This window comes from Macrobrachium nipponense, chromosome 17 (assembly GCF_015104395.2).
Source record: "Macrobrachium nipponense isolate FS-2020 chromosome 17, ASM1510439v2, whole genome shotgun sequence".
NCBI lineage: Eukaryota > Metazoa > Arthropoda > Malacostraca > Decapoda > Palaemonidae > Macrobrachium > Macrobrachium nipponense.
In genome coordinates, this window is record NC_087210.1 from 57162044 (window position 1) to 57172986 (window position 10943).

General features: G+C 35.9%; 1 long non-coding RNA gene across 1 annotated transcript in view; it reads right to left on the minus strand.

Moving 5' to 3' along the window:
• Positions 1 to 10346, minus strand: part of LOC135196255 (uncharacterized) — a 111931-nt gene extending 101585 nt beyond the window's left edge. The window contains exon 1 of the long non-coding RNA XR_010310352.1: positions 10188 to 10346. This is a non-coding gene — a long non-coding RNA (uncharacterized LOC135196255). The remainder of the gene's footprint in view (positions 1 to 10187) is intronic.
• Between the last annotated feature and the right edge of the window lie 597 nt (positions 10347 to 10943).

Genomic DNA, 10943 nt, shown 5'->3' on the forward strand with positions numbered 1-10943 from the left:
AATTAATTTGTAAATTCAAGTATAAAGTTCTCGCAAAGCAATAAAAATGACATTTTTGTTTTATGTACTATGTAATCCTGTAAGTAATAAAAGTTTTTGACATGCGTAGGTTGGTAAGACGGATACCTGACACCTTTGAATAACCATACTTGAGTATCCGAGCGGGAAATGATCTGGGAAACATTTCTGAACATGATACAACATTTTCAGGGGGACTTTTGTCTTAAAGGTGAATAGAAATTAGTAATATGATAGCTATAGCCAAACATACGCTGGTCACAACTGAAACTTAAGTTGTACGTCAAATCTTTTCGGGATGTAGGAAAAGAATCAGAGCAGCATTATTAACATATGAATAAGACTTGTCGTTTTTGTGCAATGTATCTCTGATTGTGTATTTCCCCACTCATTCGTTATACTTTTAAAGGAGTTTAAATTTATCAAATAAGCTTAAGGAAGCGTAAACTTATTTTTCTTGTTTGGAATACCAACTTCAGTCAAAATTTCATGTGACTAAATACTCTTTTTATTATTATTATTATTATTATTATTATTATTATTATTATTATTATTATTATTATTATTATTATTATTATTATTATTATTATTATTATTGTTGTTGTTGTTGTTGTTGTTGTTGTTGTTGTTGTTGTTGTTGTTGTTGTTGTTGTTGTTATGAATTCAAGATTTTTTATTTAATACCACAGGGGACCATGGCACAGCGACAACATAAAAGAATGCACCAAGTGTTTTGCAGAGCAGCCGACACAGGAGAACGTCCCCCGGGATCTGGCACTAGAAAACAAACAGAATCCAAATGACAACAGTCAGTTGCAGTTCGTCAGTTTGCCTGCCTGTCTGTCTGTCTGTCTGTCTGGCCATGTGTCTTGTCATCTTACCTGTATAAGAAATCTAGTGCTCCCTACAAGCGCAAGGTATGTTTAAAGTGTGGCAGTAGTTCGGTGCTATGGACGCACTGTCTCTCTTTTCATTTTATCAGAAGTATCTGCAAAAAACTGCAATCATTTTCTGAACGGATTTCTAATGTCCCTTTTTTTCAATTCAGGAATGCGCAAAATTATTGTTATACAATATTTCTGTGAAAGCAGGTGATGGTCTACTATCAAATAAAGTGACAAAAATGCATGATACAGATTCATTTGGAATAAGTAAAAATGACACACAAATGAGAAGCTGTCTTATTCACTTGTGCGTATTGGCTGCAGCGACAGGGAAAATATTTGACAGAGAAGCTAGAGAAACAGTCAGTTCAGAACTGTGTATCATTAATGAAAAGAAAATACCTATCGATGGGAATTAACCAAAAAGAATTCTCGGAAGTATGTTGCAACAATTACAGTTATTAATAGTATTAATAATGATTTTTATATGACGTCAGTCAGTTTTTTATGTCCATAACTTTTCCGTTCGCACTGGTTTACACCTTCTCGAAACTTCTTAATTAAATGAATAAAAAACAAGTTAAACCCAGAACATCTTCGCTGATGCCTTTCGGTAGGATCCAGTGGTTGAAATACTTAGGATAGACTCATTAAGTACTAGAGGGATAGCTGAAGGAGGGTTCGATTAACACAAATTCATATATTTAATGTCTTCATGTTTTGTATGAGATGAAGATGTTTTTAAAAGATTCAATATAATATATATAATATATATATATATATATATATATATATATATATATATATATAATATAATAATATATATAATATATATATATATATATACATACTATATATATATTGTATGTGTGTATGTATGTATATATATATATATATATATATATATATATATATATATATATATATATATATATATATATATATATTTATTCCGGGTGTTTCGAAATTAGAGGGCCCCCTCCACAGAACAAATGGAAAGTTATGAAGTTTTCTGCTATAGCCAATCTCCAATTACATTATCTTAAGTTTCTATTAAGCTATTTTTTATTACATTTCTTGTATTTTCATACCGAGTGACGGAGTTACATACAGCCATGGCTAACGACTCGGAGGAAATCAGATGGATTGACCGGATCCGGGCTATAAACCTTCAGAGAGGCCAAGATGCTTGCGCACCCTTCATTTCACTTTCCTGGATAGCTAAATACATTAAAAGAGATGAATTCTTTGTTAAAAGAAACTGGAGTCAAAAGACATCATAGCTTAGGCAGTGGGTAGACCAAGAAAGTCTCTACGTAAATTGGCGCTTGAACTAGAAACAAAAGGGGAAAGAGGAGAAATTATAGTTCTGTAAATCGTGAGCTGAAAAAATCTGGTATCAATCCATTTCATGTTATCAGCAAGCCCAACATCACTCAGCAACAAAGAGAAAACCGTGCATGGTTTTGTGGTCCAGTTCTTAAAGATTGAGATGAAGTTGACTTTTTCCATGTTGCCGCATTAGATGAATTCTTCATTTACACAGTCAGGAAGCCAAATCACAAAAATGACATCATTTGGGCTGCAAAGTTGAATGGTATCAGTGATGACGTGCCCTATCGTCAAGTTGTGAAATTTCCTGAATGTTTAGGAATTTTTCTCTGTTTTACACCCAAACAGTTAATGTGGATCATCAAAGAAAAAGGACAGTCATAGAATGGCGAATACTTCATAGAAACTGTGCTTACTGGTGAAGGATTTCCTTTCCTCAAAGATCCTGAAAATGTGTTATCTGTTGAAGAAGTCACATTTTTGCATGATAAGGCGCCATGATTCAAGGCCCTTCAGACAGAGGAGCTGCTTCGAAACAGTGGTATCGAATTCTTCTCGTCAAGTGAATTTCCAGGTAGCTTCCCTGACCTTAATGTGTGTGAAAACATTGGTAGTATCTTAAAGGATCGTGTTGAAGCGCGCACAGTAAATTATGATGGTATACCAAGCCTCGACAACCTGCGAAGAGAGGTGACTGAAGTGCTCAGGAGAATGGAGTTTGAGTCTCGGCTTTTTGTGATTTGCTGAAATCATACCCCTCAAGAATGCAGAGTGTGGTACAGGCAGATGGAGGCCACACAAACTATTAAATACTCAGAGAGAAACTTAAATAAATACCTGTTCTGAATTATTTTTGTTTTTGTCCATATCCTTTATAGTTTACGCTGTAGAGGAGGCCTCTAATTTCGAAACACCCTGTATTGTAATATATTGTATATACATACATATATATTTATATAGATATGTATATATAACAATGTAAATATTTATACATACGTATATATACATATATATGCGTGTTTGATAAATATATGTATATTTCTATATATATATATATATATATATATATATATAGTATATATATATATATATATATATACGAAATACACATACATACATACTACATACATACATAAGAGATAAATCTTCCGCGTTTTCAAACTACGTCATAATATGACATACACACGTCAGCCTTGAAAAGAGAAGCCTCCTCACAACAGCAACAATAACGAAAATTTAATGACGCTGGATCCATTTCCTCGGGAGAGTAGCATTAATCGCTTCGAAATGTAGGTCAAGTGCAGAATGGGGGTTAATGAGATCAAATGAACATTCGTGTGGGAGTCTCGCAGGTGAAAGGGGAATGATGGTGCCCTCATGTCCATCTGCTGCATTTCATTTCAGGGAAAAGATCTATTGTTGACAACATAATGCTACGAGAATTTTCATAAAGTCTCACGCCCACACTGTATATATATATATATATATATATATATATATATATATATATTATATATATATTTTATATATATGTATACATATATGTATATATACATATATATAGTATATAAATATATGTGTGTGCGTATTATATGATATATATATACATATATATATTTATTTATATATATATTCATTCATTTAGCCTTGGAAGGCAAGCCAGAGAATTTGATAGCCAAGCAATTAGGTGTCCTTCAAAATGACATATGCTGGCCCCATGACGATCTCCAAGCTGACTGACACCCTCCAGTGTCGACTTGCCGGGTACTTAATCCTGTCCCTCATTCAACACGGGTATAATGTATTTTAACGAGGTTTTCCAGTATCGCTTCGTCGTCGCAGGGAATCGGAATTCCAACCATCATGGCAATGTGTCAAGCTCCACGTTTACCTGGCCACATGTGAGCATATTCCGTCTAATTCCGGTTACCCTCACTTTCACCTTAGCGTCTGAAGATGTACCTGGTAGCTGTCAGACGAACGAGTCAGCCTGAAATCAAGATGGCAAACAGCTACAACTTCCTTGCCATTTCAACACATTTTGGAGCCACCTTCTCTATAGGGCAAAGGACATGCCTGTAGGTTTTATTTCAATGCTAACTGCCAATTGATGTCATCTCCCAGTTGAATTATTCTTCACGCGATCGTTCGTCTGTCTGTCGAAAAGGACTCTTTCATTAGGTTCTTGATGTTCAGCTCTCATGCAAAGTAGTTCATTAAAAATGTTCCTAGTAAGACGTTTTCTAAAAACAGTCAGATCATAAATTTCCTTCACTTGTGGTTAGAGTAGATATGTAAGCATCCTATTGGTAGGATGCCAATTTATCCCTAGATCTCTCTAGTTAAGAATTAATAAAAAGTGCGATAGATATTGGATAGAATGACGTAGACTATGAGAGTACAAAAAAGTGAGAATAAAAATTTCAATTAGGAGAAGTAATCTCAAGCAATCTTAATTATTCAAAGACGTTCGTCTTTTTTCCATTCGCTTTTTTTACATGAAACTTAAAGCCTTCGAGGCTGTTGATATTCAAACAAACCTTGTTAAAATTGTTCCCATGGGCTGTAGCAGAGACCGACTTCATTTCGGAGGAGGTTCATAAATTATTACTATCGCAAATTAAGACTGATTTAACGATCCTCTCTCTCTCTCTCTCTCTCTCTCTCTCTCTCTCTCTCTCTCTCTCTCTCTCTCTCATACATGCATACATAAATGCTTAGTTTATGTATGTGTGTATATATATATATATATATATATATATATATATATATATATATAATATATATATATATATATATATATATATAGTGTGTGTGTTTTTGTTTTTTTTTCCCGTCTTCTGCATTGTACTCCCGGACTTTTCTTGGTTTCTTTCCCCCTTCATTTATGCTGCCTTTCCTGACTTCAACAACCACTTCAGATCCGTTTCTTTCTCTCGATTTCTAAACTCCATTATTCCTTCAATCGCATCTCTCATTCCCCATCCTCCTCCATAATGCGTGACCAGTTCTGAATGCGTTTCTTCTTCCAGTCACTCGGTCATTCCCGTCTTAATTCCTATGACTCACTTTCTTTCACTCCCGTCTCAATTCCCTTGACTCTTTCAGTCACCCAGTCACTCCCGTCTTAATTCCCTTGACTCTTTCAGTCACCCAGTCACTCCCGTCTTAATTCCCTTGACTCTTTCAGTCACCCAGTCACTCCCGTCTTAATTCCCTTGACTCACTTTCATTCAGTCATTCGGCCACTCCCATCTTAATTCCGTCGACTCTCTTTCAGTCACTCAGTCACTCCCGTTTTATTTCCCTGGACTCACTTCCTTTCAGTCAGTCACACCGTTTTAATTCCCTTGACTGTCTTTCAGTCACTCGGTCGCTCCCGTCTCATTTCCCTTGACTCTCTTTCAGTCACTCAGTCATTCCCGTCTTATTTGCCTTGATTAACCTAGTACATAATCAGTGGTTTCGATATACAAATGACTGTAGAAAATACGCTATTTCATGTTATCTCAGTAGTCTCTAAATGTCAGAAAGAAAGAAGAATTAGTGACGATGGTAATCAAAATGTAACATCAATTTATTTCAGAAGATAATCATCTACTCATAGACTGATTACTGAGCTGAAATGTTTCTTACCCAAACGCTTCAAAACAGTGCTCAAGGTTTGAATAGGAAGGTATGCTGGTAATATTCAGATATTTTGCTTAGTTACGAAAATTATAAAAAGTGCCTCTGTCACCAGTCTTCATTTCAAACTGAATGTTGAACGAAAAGTAACTGATTCGCGAATATATGAATGGGATTTCTTCAAAACATCATCTTGTACAGCCATGTCTGATTATCATTTCTTGAGTCAGTCTTACGAATTATCATTTCTTGAGACATTCCTAGGAATTATCATTTCTTGAGTCAGTCTTACGAATGATAATTTCTTGAGAGAGTCCTACGAATTATCCTTCTTTGAGACACTCCTACGAATTATCCTTTCCTCGAAACAGTCCTACGAATTATCATTTCTTGAGAGTCCTACGAATTGTTATTTTTTTGAGAGAAGTCAGATTTCTTGAACAAATCCCTGAAAGCGAAAGATAAAACTGTGGTCACTTCGAAGGAGGTCAAAGGCCTTTCTCTTAAGAAAAAGGGGGGGGGGGGTAGGTTTATACTACTCGGAGAAAGCGTATCAACGCGCAATGATGTGTGAAATTTCCTATCTTCCTCGGGGGAAGAGAAAGAATAAGGTTTATGAAGGAATAAGCTCAATGATACCGACAAAATAAAAGAGGAGCTGGAAATGTTTACTAAGATGTCAAGAAAGCTCATTCGTGGTTCGTTTCATGAAAAATACCGTAGTATAAACAGCAGGTCTTTTGAGAGAGTTATACTTACGTCTTCTATTTATTTATTAGCCTTTTTTGGGGGGGAGTTTCACCACTCAACAAAGTACCTCTAGTATAATGCAAGCGTCTGTGTATGTTTAATAGATATGTAGTACTGAGGTTACAAATTACATTTGTCTTTTTTTCTTCTTCTTCTTCTTCTCGGTGATCTCTCTATAGAATCTTACTTGCTTCTGCACACAAACTGTTCATAGATACCTGTACATATAATAAAACTATGATTTATCTGAGCTAGTAAAATATTTGTCCAAATTTGTGGGGCGCGTTTGTTAATTCGTTGCATAACTAGTTTATTTCGCTCGTTTGATCTCGCAAAAATAATATTGTTATAATTTCCGAGAACACGTAGATGTTTATATATTTGGTGTTTTTTTTTTAATTAAGAAAGATAAGTTCAGGGTTAAATTTTCACCTGTACCCCGTTAAAATAATGCAGTTTTCCCCAGAAGAAGGGTAACTTTTATCTTATTAAGAAATAAAATCTCTAAGAACTAAATTAAGGTTATTTTAGCAGTAGTTCATTTAATTCTCAAATACCTTTGATTTAGCTACTAACGGGTATAAAGCAAAACGTGAACAGTCGTCTACACTTTACAAGGTCTGAAACTCTGGAATTCTTTACCTTTCTCTGTGTACAATGCCTGAAACTCTGGAATTCTTTATCTTTCTCTGTGTGCCATTTGGTCATTTACAATAACAGGTCCATCGGCACTGTTGTTTTGTAAGCAAGTACAGTTGGATTTCTTTTCAAGACGGAATAGGTAAAAGTACCTTACACCCAATAATCACGACGAAAAGAATTAGATAATTGGCGAAGTATTTTATATGATATGATCTTATCTTATCAAAATTTAATTACTATTTTACATGAAAAAACGATATTATAATATGGCAAAAGCAAGAGTATTGGAATAATCGAATTTGTGCGGTCGCATATATGTCCAGGCATTTAAGTACCACTCGTAAAGCATCAACAACATTCATTAAACGGACAGGCCATCAACGCAGTGAAACAGGAAATGGCAAAGGCTCGCTTCCATTGCAATCGGTGCGTCTCTTTGTCAATTCTCAACGGAGAATGCCGACCGAAGTAATAATAAATAGAAAATAAAAGAGATTATGTTTCAAATGTTAAATGTTTTCGGTTTCATTTAAGCCTCACTACCACAGGCAAGCAACTGATATGCATGCGCCTAGAATGATAAGGTTTACAGTCCTCCTAAGGATAAATGAATGATGGTTTTAGTATATTGCATGACGTTCATAAAATTCTTTGTCATTCGCAAATCTAATCCAGTTTTATCAGTGATGTAACATATGTAGTTCACCAAGTCATGATTTTAGACATTTTCTATTTACCTTTCTCATTCAGCAACTAACAAGTTTTATGATTTTTTTACCCATGTCTTTTTATAGCTAAGTATCGTGTTTGCAATTTATTTATATATATATATATATATATATATATATATATATATATATGGATATATATATATATATATATATATATAAAATGGTGGGTGTGGGTGTGGGGGTTGCTTAATGGGTATTTAAATAAGTTGGGATCCTTGTAGTCTCAGGGTTAGAACAAAAGATGCCCAATTCGTTTCCAGAGAAATACAGAACGATTTAGACGCTTTCTGCTACATTCTGTGTCCTTTGGTTGGTCAAAGAAAGGAATTCGGTGCCCCGCAGTCAGTCGAATTTAGTGGGTAGCATTTAGGATGGAGAGAGACATTAGGTAAGCAACCTTTTCTAAAACTGCAAGTCAGAACTGTAGGATATATATATATATATATATATATATATATATATATATATATAGTATATATATATATATATGTATATATATATATATAATATATATATATATATGTGCATATATATATATATATATATATATATATATATATATATATATATATATATATATATTTATATATTCATATAAATATATATATATATATACATATATATATATATATATATATATATATAGATATATATATATATATATATATATATATATATATATATATATATATATATATATATATATATATATATATATATATATATATATATATATATATATATATATATATATTCTTTGTTAAGTTGTTAGGTATACATTTCAGACAGTCATATTTTAATGCTTTTAGTTCGATACGTACAACTGTAATAGCTTTGTTTTGATGGTAATAAGGCCATAGTTGTCGCATCAGTATATTCAAGTGTCGGGAACGATTTAGGATAGCACAGAGGACTGTAGTGAGGTAGAATTTCTTTTACCATTTTTTATTTCTGTGGCTGCTTTATGCTTTAGAATCTTATTAAAATTCTACCCTACATTTTTTTATACTTGAACTCTGTCCCTATAATTAGAACTTCGTGTATTCACTCCCTTGAGAGAGACGTAGGTGGTTACGCCCTGAGCACTTTACAAATGTAAACGCTCTGGAAAATGTCAGAACATCGCTCCCGGGGTTTCTTTTTTTTTTTTTTTTTATGGAATAGAAAATGAGCAGCTCAAACACTGCCTTTCTTTTTCCTGGGCGATCACTTGCGGTGCAATCCGTGAAAGAGAATTCTTCCATTTCTCGTAGGTGCTCCCTCTGAAATCATAGGTGTTCTTATGCAGAAGCGTGATGCCTTGGTGAAATATAATGATACGTCAGATTCTTGTGACTAGTGAGATGCGTCTTTTAAAAGTAATACGAAATTATTATAGGAGAGGATATTTTCCTTAACGTACATACATGGTATACAATCTAAAATATGCGCTATAATTATTGCTGAAAATATGTGAGATATAAAATGGACATAAAACATTAAATAAAAGACGTGAAACTGGCCTGAGAAGAAAGACATAGGGCAATAGACATAAAATAAGACAGGCTGGGGTTTTTAGCGAACCCCTTGACCCCGACGCAGTTAAAAGAGAATCTTCTTCTAATATTGGCTCATTCCTTAAACAACTTCAGCTTTTCTTCCTTCGCCTGAATTCCCTGCAACGATAAAAATGTCCATTACCTTAAAAATGATTAGCCTCAAAGTACATGCCTTGTCCAATGACCATCGGAAGATTTACCCTGATGCGGAGATAGTTATATAGGAAATAAAGGACTCCAAAGGGCCTCGTAGGTCCCCAGAGGATATGCGTAGGAAAGGTTAGCATTTTCGGTGGAGCTGGCCCCTCCCACACAAAGGGGGAGCCCCTGGCGAGTACAACCACTCGAAATGAGAGAAAAGATGAAACTCATAACCTTAGACAAACAAATCCTTAAAAAGGAGGAGAATTGCCATGCAGCACCACAAACAACGGGACGCTCATCCCATCCCACACGCTCCCTCCTTCTCTCTCTCTCTCTTTCTCGCACACACATACACACACGGAGTTACTTACACACGCACACGCGAGCTCACGCACTCACACACATACGCACGAGGGGTGATGGCCAAACCACCTCCACCTCCCGCTTTGGGATCCTACCGGATGATATCCTTCGGCAAGTCCTACAATGGAAAAAAGATCGAAATGACGATGGATACTCACGGCGTTTGTTTCCCTTATTAGGCATGGCCTTAGGGGAGCAGGAGGCACACACAGAAAACACTTTGGTGGTTTGTGGAACCCGATGTAAAAGTAAGAAAGGGAGAGCAAGAAATTCCACTCGTCACTCCTGCACTGGTCAGAGAAGCTGTGCGCGCGCCAACAGCCACCAGACCCCGCTCGGCACGCAGAGGGAGAGAGAGAGAGAGAGAGAGCGACGGAGAGAGAGAGATAGAGAGAGAGACAGAGAGGGGGAGGCAAAGAGAGAGAGAGTTGGGGGGGGGGGGGGAACGGGCGAGGGGGCTCTCGGAGAGAAATAAAATGGGGATGTGAGAGAAAAACTATGTAGCCAGCAGGCGTGTAACTAAGCAAAACCAGACTTGACAGTATATAGAAAGCGCCTTCGGAGGGGTAAGGGAAAAAGTGCGATCGAGAGAGATAGTGAGTAGGAGAGAGGGAGAGAGAGATAGTGAGTAGGAGAGAGGGAGAGAGAGATAGTGAGTAGGAGAGAGAGGGAGAGAGAGAAAATTAGTTCCAATCTCTGAACAGGATGAAGACGGGGCAACGCGAAAGATCAGAGAGAGAGAGACAGACTCGATCGAATATCAAGAAAGGCTAAGATAAATTTAAACAAAGACTTCTCCATTAGATAAGGAAATTCACGACCTTCTGCGACGCATTTCGTTCGCAGGTTCGTGTCCTTGGGATGCCAGCGTGCGTATACGTGGGTAGGTGTGTCCCAACGCTTTTGACGCGTAA